General features: G+C 50.2%; 1 protein-coding gene across 1 annotated transcript in view; it reads right to left on the bottom strand.

Annotated features, from left to right (window-relative positions):
* The window catches only part of Cdh23 (cadherin related 23), a 362,011-nt gene extending 343,797 nt beyond the window's left edge, over window positions 1–18,214 (bottom strand). Inside the window, exon 1 of the mRNA XM_005360071.2 lies at window positions 17,888–18,214. The gene's annotated coding sequence lies outside the window, so the exon portion shown is untranslated. The remainder of the gene's footprint in view (window positions 1–17,887) is intronic.
* Window positions 18,215–25,580: the final 7,366 nt, after the last annotated feature.

Genomic DNA, 25,580 nt, shown 5'->3' on the forward strand with positions numbered 1-25,580 from the left:
AGTGTGTGTGTGTGTGTGTGTGTGTGTTCTGCAAACATCTCAAATGTAAATGGAGCAAAAACTCAAAAGACAAAGACAGACCAGATTTCAAAACAACTACATTCTTTACAGAACATGCATTGAACTGTAGAGACGGGATGTCTTAAGCAGTTAAGAGTCTTGCGTTCAATTCCCAGTACCAACATAGAGGCTCACAACCATCCATAACTACAGTTCCAGGAAATCCAACACCCTCTTCTGGCCTCTGCAGGCACCAGGAATGCCTACAGTGCATGAACATATTCACACAAAACACCCAAACACATAAAACATACATACATACATACATAAAATGACACATAAACAAGGAACAAGAGCTGATTTCCCAGACCCACAGGGGGAGGGAAAGAATCTGTCCTCTGACCTCCACAGCCACACAGCCACACACAGCCACGCACGCACACACACACACGCACACACACACTGAATAAATAAAGTGAAATAGGAGGACCATGAGGTGCCTTTGCTGCCAACTGACTTGAAAAGCAGTGAATGATAAAGTCCTCATAAGATACAATCAAAACTAAAACTGACACACAAAACGCTAAAATCCTAACTGTACTGTGACACTGAGAATTGAGAACTACAGTTTATATTCTTCCTGACAAGAAGAAAGCCTAAGTCCACACAGCTGCCCACCCAGCCACTCGACTGCTAAGGAGAACACAGCACACAAACCTTCCCAGAGTTCCCAGGAAAACAGGAAGAGGCAGGAACAGTTCCTGCCAGATCATAAACCAGGAATCTGATACTGCGACCTGATAGGGAAAGTCGGAGCACGAGAAAGGGAAATCCAGGGGCACATCTGGAAATAAAATCAAACCTAACGTGGCAAACTGCAGAGTCATGCAGGACACGGTCAACCAGAACTGTTGGAGCTAGTCATTGGTAGAGAGAGACAGGGAAACGTGTGTGTGTGTGTGTGTGTGTGTGTGTGTGTGTGTGGTATATGTTTGTGTGTCTCTGTAGGTGCCTGTGTATGTGTGTGTACATGTGTATGTGCATGGTGTGTGTCTGTGTGTATGTATATATGTGTGAATGGTGTGTGTGTGTGTGTTATATGTATATCTGTGTGCTTCTGTCTCTGTGTACGTACATGGGTGAGTGTGTGTATGTGTGCGTGTCTGCATTTATTCCAGGAATAAAAGATAGGTTAACTTCTGAAAATCCAACATTATAATTCTCTACACTGTCAGAAGAAAGAAGAAATTTTATAGTAACGTGTCAACAGACACAATAATGCATGGGAAAGAATAATGTACAACCCAGGCATGGTGGTACAAGTCTTTAATCCCAGTACTCGAGAGGCAGAGGCAGGTGAATCTCTAAATTCAAAGCCAGCCTGGTCTATATATAGTGAGTTCCAAACCAGCCAGAGTTTCATAGGGAAACCCTATCTCAAAAACAAAACAAACAAAAAGTTCTTAGCAGAAGAAACAGAAAATGTCACACATGCAAAGTATCTTTAGCTAATATTGTATTCAGGAGTGAAGGACTGGTCACGCCATGGTGGTGCATGCCTTTAATCCCAGCACTTGGAAGGCAAAGAGTTAGGCAGGTGGATCTCTGAGTTGGAGGCCAGCCTGGTCTACAGCGAGTTCCGGGACAGCCAGGGCTACACAGTGAAACCCTGTGTAGAAAAAATATTGAGTGAGGGATCGGGAGCTTTTCTTCTGAGAGTGGGAACAAAGCAGGGGTGTCTGCTACTGCCACTTATATTCAATAGAACCGCTAAAGGTTCTTGATAAGAGGTAGGAGAGATGGCTCAGTTTTCAGGAGGGCTTGCTCTTGCAGAAGACCCCAGTTCAGTTCTCAGCACCCACAGCAGGGGACCCAACGTCTTCTTCTCACTTCCATGGGCCCCCACATGCACGTATGCAAACATACACACACATACATACAAAACAAATCATTCTCCAAAGCTCTAGGTAACGCAACTGGGCAACAAAGACAAACACGAGAAATTCATCCAAACTCAAAGTGAGGAAGTAAAGTGACAGCCGTGTCCACATGACGGGAGCCAAGAGGCGAGACCTGAGGGCTGGGGGAAGTCTGCCAGAAGGAATAGACAAAGTCAGCGGGATGTAAAATGGCACATAAAAATTAGCTGCATTAGCCGGGCGGTGGTGGCGCACGCCTGTAATCCCAGTACTCGGGAGACAGAGGCAGGCAGATCTCTGTGAGTTCGAGGCCAGCCTGGTCTACCAAGGGAGTTCCAGGACAGGCTCCAAAGCTATAGAGAAACCCTGTCTCGAAAAACAAAACAAAAAAAAATTAGCTGCATTTCTAAGACTGACAACAAAAGAATCCTGAAAGGGAGGTAGGGAAGCCAAGTCTACTTATGATAGCACCAAGAAGGATGGACTACTTAGGAGTCTAACTTGGACAAATGGCGGAAAAACACCTGGTGGAGAAAACTAAGGCCAGATTATTAAATATAAACTATCCCATGTTCATGGCTAAGAGCTCAGTGCTGTTGGGATACTGCCAGTGCCACCTAAAACAACCCACAAACTGAATACAGAGTCTCTAAAGTCCCAATAAGGACTGAGCATGGTAATCCAATGCCTGTAATCCCCATACACAGGGCACTGAGGCAGGAGGATCACAAGATCAACCTTGACTACACAGTAGATCCTGTTGCAAAGAAAAATCCCAGTGGTGTGAGTCACAGAAACTGGAAGATCCAACGTAAGACATTACGCAAAATCTCAAAGCATCTTCTAAATAGTTAAAACCATCCTGAAAAGGAGAACATAGCTTGGAGGACTCCTCTTTTCCAATGTGAACTCCACTACAAAGCTACTGTAATCAAAACATGTGGTACGAACAGAAGGGAAGACACACCAACCCACGGAATAGAATGTAGTCCAGAAATAAAACATCTTGCAGAGTCAGCTACTTTTGTGAAAGGGAGGTACCAGTGCACTGGGGAAACTGACCACAAGCAGAAGAGCCAAGCTGACTCCTACCCAACCTTGTGTGCGCAAAACTGAACCCAAAATGGAATGGAAAGAGAAACAAACTTATGAACTGTATTAGTTGGGGTTTTCTAGAGTAACAGAATGAAAGATTGAAAAATAGATAGATAGATAGATAGATAGATAGATAGATAGATAGATAGATAGATAGATAGATAGATAGATAGATAGATAGATAGATGGGGATGATGGATGGGTGGATGGATGGACGGACAGGCAGATGGATGGACAGATAGATGGACAGATAATAGATAGGCTTATAAGCTATGGTCCAACTAGTCCAACAATGGCTGTCTATCCATGGAAGATCCAAGAATCCAGTAGCTGTTCAGTCTACAAGACTGGATGTCTCAGCTGATCTTCAGTACACACCAGAATCCCAAGGAGTAGGCTCTAATGCCAGTGAAGGAGTGAACTTGTCGGTGAGAGTGAGAGCAAACAGGCAAAGAGCAAGAGCTTCCTTCTCCCGTGTCCTCTACCTAGGCTATCACTAGAGGGTGTGGCTCAGATTAAAGATGAATCTTCCCACCTGAAAAGATCTGGATTAAAAGTGGGTATTCCCACTTCAAATAATTTAATTAAGAAAAAACTCCCACCCAGATGTACCCAGCTACTTAGGTTTTATCTAATTCCAGAGTAGTTGAGTTGCCAGCCAAGAATAACCATTCAAGAACCAAATCGCTAAACTTCCTAGAAGAACATATAGAAAATCCTCGTGACATTGGCTACAGCAGTGACTTCTATGACACCAAAGGCCAGACAATGATACAGCAAGAAAGATATTTAGACTTCATTAGAATAAAAATCTCTGGGCACCAAAGGAGATTCTTCACAGAGGGATAGGGGACCCTCAAAACAGGGAAATGTTCATAACTCATCTGATAACAAATTAAGAGCCAGAACACAGAAAGAGTCTTCAACTCAAAAACAACAACTCAATTTAAAACTGGACAGAAAGCTCAAATGGACAATTCCCATGAAGGGATGAACCACACGGTCTACACCAGGGGTAGGGGCAGGAGATGCCAATCAAAGCCACAGGGCTATAGCAGCAGGATGTGGCTGTCACCAAAAAACAAAGAGTAAGTGTCTGTAAATTCACTGAGGCGCATTGCTGGGGAGATACAAAAGGGTACAGCTGCTGTGGATAACAGTCATCGGGACCTCAAAAAGCTCAACAATGTTGCCATAGTATCTCTAATCCCACCCTTACATGTATACTGGGAGCGGGGACCCAAATAACATGCACACACCAATGTTCACAGCAGCATTTTCAGAGGTTGGAGACCTAACGCACATGAATCATAAACAGAACATGGTGTATACACACCAGACAGAGAATTGTTCAGCCAAAAGAAGGAATTGGGTTCTGAACTTAGAATACGTGACTCCAAGTGAAGAAAGCCAAATACGTAAGCTGCCCCCAAACAAGCCAACAAAAAATAAGGTAGATGTTGGCAGGAGTAGAAGAGAGAGAGCAGGGAGTTACTTTGTAATTAGCATAGAGTTTCTGTTTAGGACAATGAGACAGGTTTGAAAACTGAGGAAGGTGATGGCTGCACAAGCCAGTGAAGGTACTCACCACCACTGAGCTGTAAGCTTAAACATGATGCAAGTGCAATACTTTTAAGATTTTATGTTTAATTGAGTGAATGTGAGTCTGTATCTGCATGAAGGTATGTGCACATAAGAACAGTGCCCAAGGAGGCCAGCAGAGGGCGTCAGGTCTCCTGGAGCTGGAATTACAGGCAGGTGTGACCTCCTTACTGATGCTGGGAGCCAAACATGGGTCCTCTACAAGCGCAGCAAGTGCTCTTAACTAATGAGTCGTCTCTCTGGAAGCTAAGCAGCAGATTTTATGTTATATGCATTTTACCATAACTGGAGAGTGGGGATTAGGAGAAAATAGTCTTAATTTTATGAATTAAGCTACAGCAAACACCACAATAGCAAATAACAAAAGCTTTGCCTTGGTGCCAGAAGTAAACTGAAACAAGACAGTCTCACTACCACTGTCATTCAGTCTAACGCTGAAAGCCTCTGCCATCGCAATAAGATAAGAAAAAAGTCTCCAATAGCATGATATAAAAATCTCATTTCTACAGAAAACATGGTCACGAACCCTAAATTATTTTAAAATTCTGTAGATAAACTGTCAGAAATAATAAAGAAATTTAACAATGTTTGTAAGATATGGGCCAAGATTTTTTTTAATCAATCATACTTCTATGACAAATAGGTGACTGGATATGAGAAAATATCACTTACAACAGTACTTAAAATCATAAAACACATGGAAATAAATCTCATAAAAGTGAGAGATGCTACAGCCTCCTAAATGCACTCCTGAAAGAAATGTATTAAGACATGGATAAATGGTGAGGTACATCTCGTTAATGGGTTGGAAAACTCAATATTGCAAAGATGTCGATTCTCCTCGATGCAGTTGCAATCAAAATCTCAGCAGGGTTTTTGTGGAATGTTCAAAAGCTGATTCTAATAGTTATATGGAAATGCACAGAGTCAAAAATAAACAATGGTCTTTAAGAGAAATAAAGCTGAAGGATTCACACTATCAGGCACCAAGCCAGCATTAGAGAGCTGTCAGAACCACGCCACGGATTTGTATTCACACATGCACACCCACACACATGCACACACCTCACAACAATCCTTTTCTGTGATAGCTCAGTTTCAAATCATTGGCCTTCCACTAGCATGTTACATTATGTCGCGGTCATCCTGCAGAGAAACAGAAGCAAGCTGGCACACACAAGAGGAATTTCACCAACAGGTGTAGTGTGTGAGAACATGGAAGCCAGGGCAGAGTGTGATTCCATTTATCTTAGTTGAAATGAATGTGGCGTGAGAAGTCAGAATAGGTGTGGCTAGGAGGAACGGTGGGGACGTGCCCTCTAGTGATCAGGTTCCTGGGTCTGGGTGGTGCTGATGAGGAACTGGCTACTTTGCAGAGCTCGGGCTGCACATGTGTGACCCTCACACTTCTCTGTGCAATGCACATTATTTTAAAAATGGAAAAGGTCCTAGCTCATTTGGCCCCGACATCAATACTCTAATCACAGACATGGCCTGTCTCACTTCTGTCCCTTCACCAAGCGAATCGTGGGGCTTTTCTCAGCTTGGGCAAAGGAAGCGGCCTCCCCCTCCAGGACAAGACTCTCCACCATAAGACTCTTTCATTTTTGTTTTTTGGAGACAGGGTTTCTCTGTGTAAAACCTCTGGCTGTCCTAGAATTTGCTCTGTAGACCATGCTGGCCTCAAACTCACAGAGATTTGTCTGCCTCTGCCTCCCGAGTGCTGGGATTAGTTATGTGATTCCACCTTCTGGCTTAGAGGTTTTTTTTAAATGAGTACCTATTCTTTGTGTGTGTTTGTGTGTGTGTGTGTGTGTGTGTGCGCGCGCGCGTGCGCACGTGCGCGCGTGCGTGTGCCATTGGTGTTTTGCCATTGGTGTCAGGTCCTCTGAAACTGAAGTTACAGTTGTGAGCTGCCATGTGGGTCCTCTGGAAGAGCAGTCAGTGCTCTTAACCACTGAGCCATCTCTCCAGCCCAACTTAGAGCCTTTCTTAAGGGTAAAGGTAACTCAGCAGCCCCAGGTAGCATGCTTGTGCTATCTCAGAAGCCAGCATCACCATAATAAAAATAGCATATGTTCAATGCTGTCTGGGGGCAGGTACTTTTATCCTCCCAAGAATTCCCTGAACTGGGCCCCTGGCATTTCCATTTTTCTGACCAGAAAACAGAAGGACAGAGTGATTAGTGAACTTAGTGAACCCAGTCTTTCACAGTGGGTGAGCAAGGACTGAACTTGGGTGTCTGACTTCCAGACTGACACAACCCTTTGTTTAAATGGGCACACAGACAAAGCTGGGTATGTGGCGCCTGCTCACACTCACCCAAGCCAAACAGCAGACTGTCTCTCCCAAGCAGGTCATTGGAGCTATACCACCCTTTAAAGGGTCTGCTTCCAAGATGAGAAGCCATAAGGTAGGCCCCAGTCAGTGGGGCTAGGTCCTAAGCCTAGTGATGCAGGCTAAGAGGCTATGGAGCTGTGGGGAGATGTTCCTTGCCAAACCTGGGGGTGAGGGTGCCAGGGCTTCCCCAGGTTCAGGCCCCTGCTACTGAAGGGACTGAGAACAGAGGCAAAAGTGGGTTCCAGAGAACCCGATCTCACCCCCAGGCACTGACTGGGGGCCCTTTGCTCTCTACCCAGGCCAAAGCACACAGGAAGGCAGACACATGTACACAGACAAGCACAGATGATGAAGGCTCCTACGTGGTTAACACACTTGGAATGGGGGGTATTTGCCTTGCCTTCTCCCATATCCCAGCATCACCTGCGACACCCTGGCCCCTGCATGGTGGCTCCCAGAGAAGCTGTGAAACACGCAGGTGCAACCAGGTCACCTAGTTAACAGCCTCCCTCCCCGCTGTATTATTCATGGGCTCCCTTCTTCCGGCCAAGCTCCAGTTTCCAACAGCCCCCAGGCAACGTGGACCTGGCTTGGCGGGCGTCAGCCACGCTGCTCTAGCTTGTAGCACCCCACTTTCACACCTCACACCCTGCCCTTCCTTTCCTGTAACAGCTTCCAGGACACTTCAGGTGAGGTGGGAGCTCTGGGGTCAGAGAAGAAGGGCAAAAGAGGGAACTTTCAGCTGAGTGAGCTACAGGATGCAAAAGCCTCCAAAATGAGATACGTCATACGTACACACAGAGAGGGAGGGAGGAACAACTGTCCCAATTACAGGATTCCAAATGAGCACCAAGGTCAGGACCACAGTGTGTCTATCTCTGTAACTTTTGTTAGTTTTTGTTTGTTTGTTTGTTTTCTTGTTTGTTTTTGAAACAGGGCCTTTCGTGTAACCCTTGGCTGGCCCTGAATTTGCAATCCTATGCTGGAATTACGGGTGCAAACCAGAATGTCTGGCCCATTCTTATTTTGAGTAAGCATACAGTTCCCTGCACACAAATGGTGCTTAATAAATGTTTGCTGGTGCAAACGCCTTATGAAACGGTGGATGTCAAAATGGGAGTGAAACCGTAGAGAAAACATTGCTCTTTGGGTGGGGAGGTGGTCATGCTGCGACAGATGGTGGCATATTGTTCACATCACCAAATCAGTGGTAATCAATAAAAATGACAGACAGATGGACCTCACGGGGATCACACAGGTCACCATTGGTCTGCCAAGCACTTCTGCATATCTTGTGGGGATCTTGGTCCCCAGATCAGGAAGGTCTGCCGCTTGCAGGCTTTAGGTTTTGGTTTGGTATTTTTTTTCCAGTTTAACAGATGAGAAATGAGGGTCCTAAGAATTAAGTTTTGGGTCAGCAGCAGATCTGTTGCCGACATCTCTGCGGGCATGCTAGGGGAACTGACGTGGGAGGGGGTGGCTTTCCCCAGCATCCTGTGTCCTTCAATGGCTCAGAGTCACTGGGCACCTGCCCATGCCATCAAGCCACCCACCCGGCTTCTACAGTACGCTTACTTGAGTCAAGAGCCAACCCAGCATAGCCATGAGCCAGTCTGCTCCACAGCAGGGGCCAGGGCGGAGTGAGGGACAACAACAGCAACAGCCCCTGCTCAAACCTTCAACTTACGGACAGCTCTGAGGTGCCATCAGGAGGTAACCCTGGCTGTCGCCTTTTAGATGCTGAGATGGCCACCTAGATCACCCCTAGGACTGTCTGAGCCACTCTCCCTGTTGGCGCTCTTAAATTCCTTACAGATAAATTGGAGACATTTATATATCCCATCTCATCTTGATGGCAGGAATGAGGGTGACCCAAACACCAGCCCCAGCTCTGTTCCTGCTTCTCTGTGGCTCTAGGTTGTGTCTTTTGTCCATTTTGATCTGCTCCCGTCTACTTGGCCTGGGACTTTGAGCTCTGCCCTCAATAATGGGAATGACTAAGGTGCTCCAGAGCCTTGGCAGAATTCTGCCTCAGTACCTGCTAGCTATGTGACTTTGGACAAAGTGCACAACCTCTCTGTGCAACCCATCTCTCGTCTGGTGGGAAATAGATAACCCTGTAGGTCTTATGCCTTAGGGTTGTTATAAGATTTCAATGAGGCTAAATATTAGACCTGGTACACAGAACGTGCCTAATAAATGTGCCTTCTCATTACCGCCAGCTCTGACACCCCCCAAGTTCATGTCACAGGTCACAAACAGGACACTCATAGGCCTATGATATATGTTCCCCTAGGATTGGGCCACTGAGGCACCAGGGCCTGAAACTGCACATGGCACTGAGCCTGGACTCATTAAATATCTGCCAAATAAATAAATGGCCACTTGGTGCTTTAAAAGTGGTGTAGGAGGTTCTTCTTTCTATGTGTTGCTTTCATTGGTTGAATAAAGAAAACTGCCTTGGCCTTTTGATAGGGCAGCCCTTAGGTGGGCAGAGTAGACAGAACAGAATGCTGGGAAGAAGGGAAGTGTGGCAGATGCCATGATTCTCCTGCCCTAGAAGGACACTGGTTAGACTTATGCTGATAAGCCACAGTCAAGTGGTGATACACAGATTAATAGAAATGGGTTAATCAAGATGTGAGAGTTAGCCAAAAAGAGGCTAGATATAATGGGTCAGGCACTGTTTAAATTAATACAGTTTCTGTGTAATTATTTCGGGGCTAAGCTAGCCAGGCGGTGGGACACAGCCCGCTCCTCCTACATACTACATAAAAGACTAACTATTTGGTAACACTTGCAATTGGGTGAAGTTTTTTTTTAATCACTTTTAAGCTTTTTTTTTTTTTGTATTCTTTGAATGAATGTAGGGGTCCCAGCAGCCTAAGATATGCTCTGCCAGCTTCCAGCAACCAAGGCAGACAGCAATAGCAGTGCCCCTCCCCTGTTTTGGCATGGTGAGCTCATAGAGTACACCCCACACCTGCCCAGCATCCTGAATCCCATATGCACCTGAAGGTTACCCGCTTAGCCCAGTGTTGAACACAAGCAAAGCCACACACAGGGAGAGTTGCCCCATGCATCTCCCTACAATGACTTCTTGAACCCCCAAACCTACTTCAGCCCCCAGTCCTGCAGAGAAGGGAGGGCCTTCTGATTTGCTCAGTGCCCCTAAGACACCTCGGCACCCAAGCCATGACATACTAGCCCTCTGCCCAAGAGGACCAACAACGCCCCCACCAATGTTCCATGGTGCCTCTCAGTGTCCCATGCCACCTAATGTCCTGCTTGGAAACGCCCGTCTTAGTTTGCTTTCTCCAGCTTACAGCTTGTAGTGCATCCTGAAGGGAAATCAGGGCAGGAACTAAAGCAGAGACCATGGAGGAGTATGGCTTTCTGGTTTGCTTACGAGCTACAGGGACAGGATGCCACCAGGAAGTCAGCACTCAGGGTTCCACATTGAGATGGGCTATCAATGTCATTCACAAACTTCCCATGAAAAGACATTATCACAAATTTGACATGGAGATTATTTGTGGGAACAGTATCATCTGGGGATCACGTAGACATAAAATTCACTATCTTTCTTTCTTTCTTTTTTTGAGACAGGATGGTAAGTATCTCAGGCTAGCCTTAAACTTCAGATTTTCCTGCCTTTACCTCCTAAATGCTGAGATTACAGGTGTGAGTCACCATACCTACCTTATGTGATGTTGAGGTTAAAACTGCATGCCTTTAATCCCAGCATACTGGAGGCAAAGGCAGGCGGATCTCTGTGCGTTTGAGGCCTGCCTGGTCTACAAAGCTAGTTCCAAAACAGCCAGAGCTGTTTTACAGAGAATCTCTGTCTTGAAAAACAAAACAAAACAAACAAACAAAAAAAAAAACCTGCACTCTACCCACTGAGGCACATCCTTAACCTTCTTTTAAACTTTGTCAAAGTGGTTAGTAGACAGTAGACAGTGGCGCTGATGGCCTGTGCTATTTTTCTGTCAGACAGGGTGCTGTAGGTATTCAGTTAGAGGCCTCGGAAATTAGCTAGAGCTGGTATGTGTTCAGAACCAGCTGGTGAGTTGAATGGATGCCTCCCAGCTATGAGGGTGGGGGCCTGCAGAGCCCTAGAAGGTCCCACTGGCTTTCTAAACAAAGCCCACCATTGCATCTGTCACTAAGACACAGCCCAGATCCCGTAGTAGGGCAGAGGGGTCTCAGAGTCTTGCACTACTGAATCTCTAGACAGGACCTCAGAACTCTCCTGGCCACAGTAAAGCGGGGAGGCACCAACTTCCCAGAGTCAGGGCATCCTGGGGATTCAAGATGAAGATCTAGGCTAGCCTGGGGCAGGAGGATTACCTCTCCCTCTCTCTGAGGACAAAGGACAGGAAAAAAAAAAGTATATAAGCCAAAAGACTCCCTTGGACTTGGACTGTCCCCAGGAAAGGCCAGGGCCCCCACACTGAGAGGCCAGACAAACCCCACGTCCCTGAGGATGTGACACTGGTGGACCAAGACAGTATCCCTGCTGTCCCTTTTGTTTTCTCTCTCCCCTCCCCTGCCTGTGTACCTTCCTCTATGTCACTCTGTCTCTCTGGTTTTCACCAGCCCCCAAATTACAGCATTCTTTCAGAAACAGACAATCAAGGTGGCACGCAGGCCCTTGTCACAAATGGCATCTCAGGTTCTCTCCAAATGGAAGATGGCCTTTAAGGAGGAAGGCAACATAGTTAACAGCATGGCGAAGGAGCTGGGAGGGAGAGGGCAGGGGAAGAACCAGCAGAGGTGAGTACAAGGTTGACACTCCCAGTCTCTCAAAATGATAAGAAGCTGGGGCTTGATACAGGGCCCAGGCCTCCCTAGGATAAAGAGAAACGGGACTCCACCCTCAGGGGCCACTGACCAAGCTCAGTTTCATATAAAGGCTATGGCTTGATCTCAGGCCTCAGTCTGCCCACCTATAAAACGGCAGGACGAGCTGGTGCCCAGAATGCTTCAGCTCTTCAGTCCAGGTCACAAATGCATGTGGCACAAGTGGCCAGGGGGTGGTAGACATGGTGGGGAGCTGAGAGCTGCAGGCTTACTCCCATCAAATAGGGAAATGCAGACCCAGGGTGAAGTTACAGTGTTGGGACTTCCAAAAGGGTACAGGATAGGCTAGGAGGGGCAGGAGGAAGGGTACAGGATAGGCTAGGAGGGGCAGGAGGGAGGGTACAGGGTAGGCTAGGAGGGGCAGGAGGGAGGGTACAGGATAGGCTAGGAGGGGCAGGAGGGAAGGTACAGGGTAGGCTAGGAGGGGCAGGAGGGAGGGTACAGGATAGGCTAGGAGGGGCAGGAGGAAGCCTGAAGCCTGAAGGCATTGGGCCTCTATCTGGGTTTGCAAAGGTGCACAGACCCACCTGTGAAACCCACTATTGCTATTGTGGATAGGCTGGCCTCCAAGCAGAGATTCTGCCCTGAAAGAACAGTTCAAGGACACAAGGCACGGTGGCATACCCCTATAACTCCAGCAGTAAAATGGTGGAGGCAGAAGGATTAGATGCTGAAGGCCAGCCTGGGCTGCATAGTTTCAGAGTAGCCTGTCTAGGGGCTGGGCTCTATGGCAATTCTCAGCTCCTACCCTTTGTCCTCAGCTACACACACAGATACAATGTTACTAGTTCTAATCAGAGCATTGAAGGTCTAGACTTCTATGTGAAACTGCAGACTCTAACTTTCCAAGGGTAAGTCCAAGTGAAAATCTATGACACCACACACACACACACGCGCGCACACACACACACACACACACACACACACACAAATGCATCTTCAAGCACAACTCAATTCATGAGCTTCTCAGGTCATCAAGCTCCAAAAGTCAAGGGCCATCTCACCTCTATGACAATGTGTCTCACCCACAATCAAGTCACATCAAAGGGGCCAAAAAGAAACTGCTCTTTCCATGTACATCAAAGGCCAGACTTCTCCTAGTTTGCACCTTACTGATGCTCACAGGAAGTTTACCGGCAGATGGAAATTATTCCCACTGTACAGATGAGAATGCCAAGGCCTGAACAATGGTAGGTGCCATATCAGGCACTCTTTCAGCTTAGTCCCTACAGCTCCTGAAGGCTGTGCATTATCATCCTGGTCCCAGCCCACACTTGAACAGGGTTCAGAATACATACAAAAATGAATGCCAGCCAGGTGGGTGGTGGCGCACGCCTTTAATCCCAGAACTCGGGAGGCAAAGGCAGGCGGATCTCTGTGAGTTCAAGGCCAGCCTGGTCTACAAGAGCTAGTTCCAGGACAGGAACCAAAAGCTACGGAGAAACCCTGTCTCGAAAATCCAAAAGAGAATGCCAGACTTGAGCTGCACAACACGGCCCAAGGCCACATGCCTTGTGCTGAGCAAGACAAAAACCCAGGCGCAAAGAGCTAAGCCCATCTCTAGTGACCACAGGAGGAACAGCAGTGCCCGCCCCACCCCACAGGGCTGAGTCAGATCAGATTCCATAGTGAAAGCCTAGAAGCCAGCTCCTTATGGCTACTTCTTAAATACGCCAGCCTCTCGCTGACACTGGGAGTGGGTGGGTAAGAGGGGAATGGGGGTTGCGGGGGAGGGGAGTGGGTGGTGGGATGGAAGGGGGGTAGTATGCATTTTCTGCTCTATGAGACTCCACAAGGCTACTTCCAGAGAAAATCCAGATGAAGATGGTCCATAAATATTCTCATGTTTTCTGAATTGATTTTTTGTAGCATATATATATGTGTAAATATACATATATAATGTATATTGTAGCATATATATTATAGCATATATATTATATATATATATATCACTGTTACTGCAGACTTTCAGATCAAGTTCTAGAAATTTCCAGTTCCTTAGTTCATCTTTTGTGTCCCAGTCAGGATGTTCCCAGAGGAGCTGTTATATGGCTTCCTCTTAATTGGTGATTCTTCTCTCTTTCTTTTGAGACAGAGTATCCTGAAGCCCAGCTGACCTCAAACCCCTATGTAATTGAGGATGACCTTGAACACCTGATCCTCCGGCCTCACCTCCTGAACACTGGGATTACAGGTGTGCACCACCACGTCTTATGCAGTACTGGGGATCAAACCCCAGGTCTCGTGCATGCCAGGCAAGCGCTCTACCAACTGGGCTCTATCTTCAGTTGGCTGTCCTTTTGCCATGACCCCTGTGCTCTTCAGTCCCCGCCACTTCCTATCGTCTCATAGTTGTCTTTGCTCTACTTATTTTCTAAAAGTATTTTTTAATGTTTTCATGTTTATTTATTGTGAGAGCTCGTGTGTGTGTGTGTGTGTGTGTGTGTGTGGTGTATGTGTGTGTGGTGTATGTGTGTGTGTGTGTGGTGTAGTGTAGTCACACTGTGCACTCATGCAACAACGTTCATGTTGGGTCTCTCCTTCTACCTCATGGGTTCCGACAGACTTGTCAGCAAGCACCTTTATCCCCAGAGCCGTCCCACCAGCCACTTTGTTTTGTGTGTTTGAAAGAGGAATTTTCTATGCATGCAGCCCCCTCTGCTTCTCCCGCAAGAACTGGGATTACAGGCATTTGTAACACCGTGCTGTTCTCCACACCACTCGTATCTGCGTCCCAGACCCTTGGAGTGTGTGAGCTGGAGACCTCAGCTCGAAGAGTACACACCCACATCCAGCAGATGGGCAGGCACCATTAGCCACCTATCCCAAAAGGAGCTACACAAACAGTCGAGACCAGTTACAGACCCAGCAAACCCGAAGGCAAGAGAAGGCTGAAGGACAATCAGGTCAGCCGGTGCCCACCGGAATCACACACCACTGGCCACTCACCACCTGAGTGGCAGCCCTGAGGAGGGGGCCTGGGCCCTCCATGAGGAAATCACAGAGCCAGAGGCCAGAGAGATGCAGACTAGAAGGGAACTCCCAAGGAAAGGCAGCATGAAAGGAGGGATGGAAGAAGAGAGGGGGGAGAGGGAGAAAGGGGTGGCCTGGAGAGGCAGCTCCACCCACAGCTCCACCCCAGTCAGGAAGGCTTCTAGAACAGGAGGCACCTGCAGCCAGAATCACCTGAGACCTTCAGAAGCATGGCCTTTTCCACTGGAAGCAAGATGCTCCCAGCCCGTGGAGTCCACCTTGACCTTGTTCACCCACTAATGACAAACAGGGTTGGCCCAGTGCCAAGAGGAGCCAGATTCCAGATTCAAAAAAAAAGAATCTATAATTGAATAAGAAACAAGTTCCAGAGCAATTGAATTCATTTTTAAAACAACCTTTACATACAAGAGCACTGAATTTCTTCAACATGAGAGCCCAAGAATATTAGGCTAAACACTCAAAAAAAAAAAAAACCACTTTTTTGAGATGGACGAGGAGTCGCCAGCACCTTATCGCCCTGCTCTACAAGGCCTCTGACTGTGTCAATTGGTGACCTCCAAGCCAACCTGCGCAATGACAGAGCTGCACTGCTCCAGGCAGAGAGCGGCACAGCAAAGACAGGGCTGAGGTGCACGTGGCGCCCTCTCACCTGTGACACCATTAGCCCTTCCAGGCCTTTGACCTCAGCTTCAGAGGGCAGGGGCTGGGAAACACATGCCATCATGCCCACCATGAGCCTTGCTTGGTGCTAGGGACCTTCCCCAGGGCGGTAGAAGTGGGACCCGCAAAGCTGAGTGGAGAAAAAGCTTCGTCTACACCTTCCTCTCTGCTCCCTTCCCACGGTGGGCTAAAGAAGCAGCCACTCACTGAGAAGCATTAGTGGGGCAGTTGAGATTGGAGATGGTTGCTCAGTTCCTTCTGCCTAAGGACAGCATCCACCCACCCCAAAAATCTAGGAGGTGGAGACTATGAATCCAGTTTCCAGAAATCTGCCCAGCTCCTCCTGGCCACAGCAAACATATAGCAAAGCATTGTACTGCGTAGAAAGCCAGACCACCCTCTACATCTGTTCAAAGCCCTCCAAACACAGACACCCTTGTGGCATCTGCAGCTGCGGCCCCAGGGGCTGCCCAACCCTAACACAGATATCCCGGGCAGAGCTCCCTCCACATTTCAGTCCTATGGTCGGGAAGGTTCTGTGCACCACAGCAGAAACTTAACAGTGTATCAACTACTCATGGGCCCTAGAAAATCCAAGGCCCGGTCTGGGGAGGGTGGGGTGGGGATCTAGAGAAGCTGCAGTTCTCACAGGCTGTCCTGATGCAGGTGCTAGCCCACGGCCCACACTCGGGCAGCAAGGTTCTCTTGGCCTTCACCTCCTGGGTGAACCATTTGGAATTTACACTTGAGCAAAGTGGCCTTTATAGTACTGAATTGGAAAGAATGAGACAGACATAGTGGGGTGACAAGCAGGGTGGCTTGTGGGGAAGGGGGGCCAACTGAGAGATAACCCCACTGTCTGTGGCCATAACCTCCATGCAGCCATTTACTGAACAACTGTGAGGGGCCCAGCAAGGGAAAGCAGAGACAGACGTGACTGTAGGGACTCGGCCAGAGCCAAAATGCCAGCTCTGTGCCACCACCCCTAATGCTTGCCTCCAGCACCTGGGTAACAGTTCTGTTCACACCAGCGACTTGGTAATGCCTTTGCAGATCACCAGGTGCTCTCTCTGCCAGGTGGGCCTCTGCAATTCCTACAGCCAAGGTGCCCCTGGCCCACCCCTCCTTGGTAGAGTGACATCTGGTCCTACCACCCCCATAGGTGCTGGCCGCATTGCGCCTACCCCTGCACCAGGAGCCAAGCGTTCCTTCCAGCAGCTCCTGCCACCGTGGGCTGACTCATCACCACCTCGCACCTGGCCCCAACCGTGCTCCGCAAGCCCACCCCCGCTCACAGTGTGATTCTTCGCAGGGCAAGGATCTGGCTCCTGCAGGCCCGCAAATAATCCTCATCCCCCTCCCGGTTATTTCAAAATTCAGATTGGGGTGGCAGGCACTTGCTAAGGGGCTGGATGAGGGGACAGTGTCAAAGTCTGCTGTGGATAAGACTGCCAAGTGTGCAGAATGGGCGTGTCTGCTCTCCGGAGTGTGTGGACGTGTTACTACTCCTGCAAGGCTAATTTCTACCAAGGTGTGATCACACAGGGGCTGGGGCCGGGTCGCAATGGCCAAGGGCACCAGATCTCCGCCTTGCCTCTCGGTGGCAGTGGCTCTCCGTGCTAGCTCTGGGCAAAAAAGAATGAGTGCCTGTCGGGCGGCCAGCAGGCCACCACCCTACAATGTGCGGGATCTGTACGATATCCGGCCTGACCTGCGGGGGACAACAGGGGCAGTGCTCCCAGGGCCAGCTCTGGGGACAAATAGTACATTGTCCAAACTCGACCAACCCCGGGGCCAGGGAAGCGAAGCGAGAGCAGCACGCGGCTCCCAGCGCTGCTAAGGACGCTTCTGCTTAGAGCCACTAATACTGGAAAGGTGGCAGGAGTCCCCTGGGGTCTCCTGTGGGCCTGGGAAGGTGAGCGGGGAGGAAGTCTACGTGACTTCAGATTCCTCCAGTGCCCTTGCCCACCGTGAGGTGGAGTTGCCACACCCCACCTCCCCGGAGACTCCAAATAGGGACCCTGAGTTCAGAGGGGACAGGATGGTTCCCAACACCTTCTCTCACCCTATCTAGACCCAGACTCTCTCGAATGCGTGAAGAGCGAAGCCCGCGAATGTCGCGGTCCCACGAACGGGGCTTCGGGAGGCGCGCGTCTTGCCAAGGCCAACAAGCAGGAAATTGGAGTTCCCGGGAATCAAAGTTGCCGCGCGTCCGACCGCGGGCTGGAACCGGGCGCAGGACAGAGAGAAGACCCAAGCGACAGCCGCGCGAAGACTGTCCCGGGAACAAGTGACTTTGCCTGCTGCGGTAACGGCCCCGCAACACTAACTTTGGTGGCACGCAGCAGGCTATCCGCTTAGGGGAAGGCAAGGGGATAGGGGAAGGAAGGGCGGCGCGAGGCTCCCGGTACCGTGTGCGCAGGTGGAGCGGCGTTGCTCCGCGCCTCGAATCTGCTCGCCACCGGCTAGGACCCCAAGGGCCACCTGCTCCGGTCCTGGCCACCGCCGCGTCTCGCTGCCGGCGCGAAGGCCGCTCCGGGATCCACTCGGGCCACCCGATCCTCGCTAGCTGCTCGCTGGCTGCAACTTCAGACGCGCAGCGAGCTCGGAAAAGGCTCGCCCCACACAGCCAGGGACACGGTGCCAGCGTACTCCATACCCTGGGCCCGCTCCTTCTTAAGCAGCTCAGCGCCCGGCAGCCGTGGGACGCGTTCCCGGATCGTGCATCGTGTCTTGCTTGGAGCCGCAGCCGCTGCTCAAGTCCGCGATCAACTTTCCCTCGCTCCTCCGCCCCGCGCGGCCCCGCGCCAGTCCCCGCCTCCTGACGCGCCGCGCTCCCCCTCGCCGCGCCCGAGCTCCGCCCGCCCGCGTCCGCGCGCCGCACCTCGCTCCCTGGACCCCTATGCCCGCTGCTCGCTGAGCCACTATCCCGACCCCATCAAGGCACCCAGATAGAAAAGTGCCTGCTCCAGCCGAGCTGTCCTCCACAGATGCCATGGCAGCTCGTGGAATTCCTCCCAAGGGACTGGAGGGAGTCCAGAGAAGCGAGCCTTGGGTGCGTGCCCGAGCCGGACCTAGGGGTCTGCAGTCTTGCAAAGGGCTGGGGCACACACACAACCTCCCCCCCCCCCCCGCCAGCTGCTCCTAGCAAAGGCCTGGGGCTGCCACGCTCGCGGAAAGCAGAAAAAGCGCACCGCCTATGTGAGCCCGCGCCATCTGTTGGCTTTAAGCGCCCCCTTTCTGCTCCTCTGGTTCTTGGTGCTGCTGGCCACATCTGGGCTTCCATCACAAGCCCCTCTGATATTAGAAACTAGGGGCCCTGGGTCGGAGACACCCTAGAGGTCCCCAGGCACCCTCCCCCAAGAGATACTCCTCTGTAGCAACCCTGATTGAAGGACGGTTCCCCAAACTTCTTGCAAGCCTAGAAGAAGCCCTCGAAGCCTTGGACAGCAGGATTGACTGGGAACACCTGGAGGTCTTTACTCCCCCAGCTAAATGAACCCGTCCCTCTACAGGCTAGCTTATTGGCAACCGCTGTCTGGAGCCAGGGTCTAGGCCCGGTCTTTCTGGGCCTCAGCTCATTTCGCTTTCAACACAGTTTTCGACTGGATCCTGAGGTTAGCCCAGGTTTCTTGGCAGAAAGGCTGCTTCGGGAAGACCAGGGATTTGCCAGGGGATGGAGACAGGAATCGCACCAGAGCAACTCTGAATCTGGAGTGCCAGTCCTTTAGCATTCATTCACTCCATTCATTCATTCATTCATTCATTCATAACATATGATGGCTCCTGAAAAAGGCTGAGTATGGCCGCATGCCACAGGAAAACCCTCTAAAGAGGAACCAGTTCAGGGAGATAGCGTTACAGCCAGAATCCCAACACCTCCACGATTCTCCCAGAGTCAAGGACAAAGCCCCAGGAAGCAGCCCAAGGTGCTCACTGGAAAAGGCTGCTCAGAAGAGCCAGTCAATGGCACCTGGAAAGGAGAAGAGAGCCAGTCAACATGGGCAAGGTAGAAAGCAGAGTGCGAGGCAGGAGAAACAGCACGTGCACATATGCCCTGTGGTGGGAAAGAGCTGCTGTACAGAGGAAGGCTAGAGACACGGGCACGCAGAGCAGGGAGGGTTCACACATGGTGAAGGCAGAGGATATACGGTGGGCGTGTGGGCCTTCATCTCTAGTTCTGTTGTTCTGCGGTGATGTGGGTTAAACCTTTGCACATGCTGGACAAATGATCTGCCAGCCAGGGGTTAGTCTTTGTCCTAAGAGAAATACTTCAAAGCAGATCCCTTGTGGGGAAGGGAGTGCCAAGTTCTGATCCACCTTGTAGCTGGGAAAAGGGAGCACTGACAGCTTCACTAACAACATTCACCAGGGCTGAGCAGTGGCTGAGCGGTGAAGAGCTTGCTGGTCTTTCAGATGACCAGTGTTCTGTTCCCGCCACTCACATAAGACACTCGGTGACTCAACCTGTTAACTCCAGCTCCAGGAGATCCAGTGCCCTCTTCTAACATGCCCAAACCCACACGCAGATGCATACACATAATTAACAATAGATATCAAATGCTGTAACCCCACGCATTCTAGCACAAGGATGACATGGCTGCCCACTGGTCCAATCTATTCCACCACCTTAATTTGTAAATAAAGTTTTATTAACACTAACATCCAAGGACAAGGCTCTTTATTTGGGACTCCCTTTGTGCCACATGCTACATGGATGGCAAATCCAAATCCCTGACTCTCCAGATCCCCAAAAAATAAAAAATAATAAAAAAAAAAACCAGGTGCACGTCTGTGGCTCTAGATGTTCAGGTGTCCGAGAACACATGTATACGCACATGAATGCATACACACACAACTCAGGACTGACAGAGGCCATGACGGGGTGAGTGTCTAGGAGAATCCATGTCCCCGGCTCAAGTGGGGGACAGTGAATGATGGCAAGGACCGGTGCTGGCTCCTGAGGGGGCTTTCAGGAGACTGCCTCTCTGGGAAGGAGAGCAGGAGCCCCCTCCCCATGAGTGGCAGAGTAGAGCCAAGCAAGCCACTGAGCAGCTAAGCTGGGGCGATGCTCTTGGGTGCCCTGGCTCAGCTTTAGATAAATCAGGAGTCAGGGGAACTGAGCTCCAATGTCTGGTCAGTTGGATGTTGTGAGGTGGGACAAAGGCCTGGAAGTGAGCATGTGGACTCTCCTGGGGGTCGGGGGGATGACAGCTGTGTTCACCCTGGGGTAGGGTAGTGGTCTTGGAGTTTTGAGGATGATGCAGCCAAAGGTAGGGCAAGGTGTTTGTGGGAGACTCGGAGCCAGGGAGGAGTACTCAGTACAAACACACTGGCCAGTGTGGCCCAGTGTCCATCTAGTGAGCATGAAGAATGTGGCCCCAGTGACCTGGCTGTTGTCTTTAAAATTCAAGAGGAGAAAAACAAAGGCATAGAGGCCATGCCGGTTGCCTCATGCCTGGACATCTTGCCCAGGCTTCTCCTGTAGCCATCGCTCTCATCTGCATCAGCATTCGGCTAGCCTCCAAGCCAGAGAGGGGAGGACAGAATGTGTGCTGCTCCAGGTGGCCCAGGCTGGCTTCCTGGATAGTGGGAGGCATGTGATTTTTATTGGGAAATCAAAAGCAGAGCCTCTACATACATACTACATGCATGCTACCGCTGAGCTACATCCCCAGCTCACTGCAGTGTGTGTGTCTCTCATGCACAGCAGATGCCCGGGTGTCTTGCAGCCACTTCAGCATGAGGTAAGGAAGAGGGAGAGAATGGGAGGGGGAAAGGCAAAGAGGAAGAAGTGGGAGTGGGGGGGGGGGGGGGGGGGGGGGAGGTACAGGAAAGGAGGGAAGAGTGGAGCAGGGGAGGGGAGGAGAGAAGTGAAAAGCAGGCAGGAAGAAGGAGGGAACAATAAAGGAAAGGAAGGAGGAAGGATGGAGAGGGAAAGGTGGGGGATGAGAGAGGACAGGGAGAGAGGAGGGATGGTGTGAGGATAAAGACAGAAAGGAAAAGAAGGGGAGGGAGAGACAGGGAAGGGGAGAGGAAGGAACGGGAGAGACACTGGATGGAGGAAGGAAAGAATGAACGAGATGGAATCTGTTGTTCTAGTCCATTGAGTCTCCAGGGTTGGATGGGATGGGCCTTGGCATAGAGGCCTTCGAAGTCCTTTTGTGCCACACAGCTGCCCCTGGAGGAGTAAGGGAAGCAAACCCCACTAGTCTACCACACAGTGGACCTGGGCCTTAGCCATCTCGCCTGGGCCAACAGTAAATGTGCATGGGACCCCCCAGTGTCCCTGACCACCACCCTAAACTGTAGTTCAGGTAAAAAGCAAAAATCTACACTAAAGCACTCTGTAAGCAAAATGCTAAACAGCCTCCCCTCTGCTTCAGGGCCACCATCATTGCGAGCCCCTGAAGCCACCCCTCCTCTGGATCCTCTGTCACGCTTCCCTTTCCACCTCACCACAGACACTGTTTTCCGTCCCTCCTCTTACTGTCACCCCTCAGCTGGCAAGATCCCATTTGCCGCTTCCTGTTGGGTCCCCAGACTGTGTCCCTCTCCCGGGGCCCCTGCCATCATAAAGCAGGCAGACACGTGTGTGCCTGTGCCGGCTTTGTGGGCCCACAGCGCCGGGCGCAGCTGGAGCAACTGAGCTCTCAAAGAAGCAGGTTTGGGAGGGTGCCACAGAGGGTGGGGCACCCAGCTGCAGCACACAGGTCCCCCAGGAGGCCCCTAAGGTGTGGGGTTCCCTGGGCCCAACCCTGGAGGCTCCCCATCCATTCTGTGGCCTCCGAGTTGGGCTCTTTCCCCCACATTCTGCCCCACTCCCGTTCCCCGGTCCATCACTTATTTATAAGGTGTTCATAGTAAAATGAATGACAAAAAGTTAGAAGCTAATTAAAGCTGGCACGGATTGGCACATGAGGCCATGAATTATTCATGGGCACAGAATGGCGCTCAGTGGCTAGGACTGGCACCAAGTGCCCCGGGCACTCATGGAGAGGAAGTGGGTCTGGAGCCCCCAGCTCCACTTTGGCTGCCTCACACATGCTTCTCCTCAGAGGGCCTTGAAACCCAGACCTGTGCCTTTGCCAAGAGTAACTGGGACCCTTCTTCCCATCCCTCCACCCCAGAGGGTACCTTGTCTGTCTGTGCCCACCCCAGCATTCCATGCTGGGAGCAACATCAACATGAAGACATCAACGCAGGCCAGACTCACTCTGAGGAAGTCCACACGTGCCTAGTTCTGCAAGCCCAGAGCCAGGCCACCTCCGTGCAGCAGGGGAAGGCTGTTATGTCAAACGCCAGGATAGGTGGAGAAGGTTCGAACTCCGGCCAGTTAATGACTGACAGGGTATCAAAATGGAAGACCCTACTCAAGACCATGACCTCCATCCCAAACCCCAGGCTTTACTCAGAGGGGGAGAACCTGAGACCCAGAGAGGGACAGGTTCTATATCAAGCTGCACAGCCAATAAAATGGTAATGATGGAGAGTGGATTTTGTGCTGGGCATGGCTCCCAGTGCTGTGTGTGGATTTTCTCATTCAGTGCTCACCAGATAAAGACACTGATAGATGAGGGAACGGAGGCAGCAAAGGAACAGAAAGGCAGCTTTCCTGAGGCTGCAGAGCTAATGAGAGTCACAGTCTGGGTTACACTAAACTGGAGATGACTCCAGGCTCTTGCCCAATGGGCCCTGGTCCTCACTTCATTGACCTTTAGACATTCCTGAAGGTGGGATAGAGGGGTTGCCATAGGAACGGAACTTCAGATCCAGTCATCCTGAGCTGCCTTCTCCGCCTTCCTGAAAGCTCCCCCATGGGAAAGGCCCTGGGATGAGGAGGATGGGTTCTGACCATCAGAGCCATGGGTGGGAGTTCTGGTTCTAATCTGATTCTGACTGTGAATACACAGCCTAATCCTTGAGTGCCTCGGTACTCATTTGTACAATGGAACTGATAACTGTCTAGCCTGGAGTTATGACAAAATTCCAAACTAGAAGGAAGGGTTTATGTTGAAGATACAGTCCATCATGGCGAGGAAGTCATGGCGGCGGGGCGGAGGGCCGTGTGGTGCCCACAATGCTGCGCCACTTGCTGTCTCCTTTTCATCATCCAGGACCTGCCCATGAGAGGGTACCATTCATGTTTAGAGTGCACCTCCCACTTCAATTAACCTCTCCTATAAACTCCCTCACAGACGTGGAGTTGTGTTTCCTTGGTGATATCCAAATTAGCCATCAGAGTGTGATGCGATTGTTTGGAATCACACCTCTGACTCTGCCTTCACTTACCTCTCTGCCTCAGTCTGCCCGGCTGTAAAATGGTGATATGGTAGCAGAGCTGATATGAGGATGATGGAACTGGGGGGTTATAAAGTGGCATTCAGCATATATAGCAAGTGCTCATGAAACTGAAACCATGACCACCAGCTGTCTCGGGACTGGAGAACTTTGCACCTTCTGGTCCCCAGCAGTATGACACGGAGAAGCCCGTGCACTGTGGACAGGTCAGAAAATAACAGGTCTCTCGGCTGCCAAGCCTGGGCCTGGCTCCTTGTCTTTTTACACTCAGGAGACAGGAATATATTGCCACACTATCACTTCAGACACAAATGGCTGCTCTCGAACTAATGTGTTCCTTCCCAAAGATTGTTCTATGTGCATATGAAAATATTCTGTGTTTAGCTGGGAGCAGGGACTGGAGAGAGGAACCCATCACGGCACACTTCTGTCCTTTTGACTTTTGATCCATATGAATAACTCAGATTTGAAAATAAACATGAAGGGTACGCCCCAGGCAGAAGGAAAGTGGTCCCAGATGGAAGCATGGATGCTCACAAAAGAAACGGGAGCAACGCAGACCGAGATGCTAGTAAACACCAAAGACCTTGGGTGTAAAAAACAAAAAAACCCCTGATGTTTAAAAAGCAAGAATTTGAGGTCATGTGACCATAGGATATGAGTCAGGAAGAGGGTGCAAGATTTGGGGTGTTTTGAAGTCCCTCTGTTGTCTAAGACATTAGTAAAAAGGTGACTGACTATATGATCACACTAGTAACTTGGAGGATTCTCTGGTCTCTTGCTCTCCCTGAGGGGACAGTAATTCAAAGGATTGCTAAGCAGCCATCAGAGGGGGAGTGGGATCATGAAGTGCTTACACACACACACACACACACACACACACACACACGAGCATGTGCTGAAATTTGAAAGAATAGTTGTTTATAAATACAGTCACATCGTACACCTCATCCTAGAACTCACTTCTGTTTTGTTTGGCTTTTTTCCTCTCAAGATACGCACTATAGCTTTATCCCCAATGTCACACAGAGAATCTGCCCCTTTGTTGTGTCTGCCTGTATTCCGGGAAGGACAGCAATGATAAAACATCAAACTGCCAGTCTCTGGGGGAGTTCAGAGCCGCAGTGCAGGGCGCCACCTGGAGACTGAGCGCTGAGCGCTGCACAGCACCATCACCCCGGGCGGCTGGGTGAAGAGCTGGCTTCTAAGGAAGTCCCATAGGAGGAACATTCAAATTCCCACAGAAACCCGGACCCAAACCACACCCTTCTGGTGTCCCCAGCACCACTGGTCCTTCACCCTCTTCCCTAATCACCAGGTTCCCTGATTGTAGCCACACTGGGTCCGTCTCTAGCCCTGTCCCTAAATAGGAATTGAGGATCTCCTAAGGCACTCTCATTTGGGGACTGGCTGTCTGGACACTTGGGTTCGCTCTCTGCCCAGTCACTAGTCAGCTGTGTGACTCTGGGCAAGCTGATGCCCTTTTTCTGGACTTCAGCTATTTCTCTTGTTACACTGGCTAGCAGAGAGAAGAGGCCTGACTGTAAACTGCAGCCGTACCAATTACAGTCAATGAACTTTTGTGTGCCTCAGTTGCACATCAAGAAAATGGGTCGACAACTCGTTTACTTACTTTCTCCCACCAACCAAACAAGGGCTCAGTTCCCAGAGATTCCCCCTAAGAATGCTCCTGAGAGTTCCTACGGCTCATCCTCTGACTGTGGACCCTGTACCGGTCAGGAGCTCTGGTTGATAAGACAGTGTTTCGGGGAGGCCTCTGTGCCATCTTAGAGTCCCTTCTTA

The sequence above is a fragment of the Microtus ochrogaster genome, linkage group LG2 (assembly GCF_000317375.1).
Source record: "Microtus ochrogaster isolate Prairie Vole_2 linkage group LG2, MicOch1.0, whole genome shotgun sequence".
NCBI lineage: Eukaryota > Metazoa > Chordata > Mammalia > Rodentia > Cricetidae > Microtus > Microtus ochrogaster.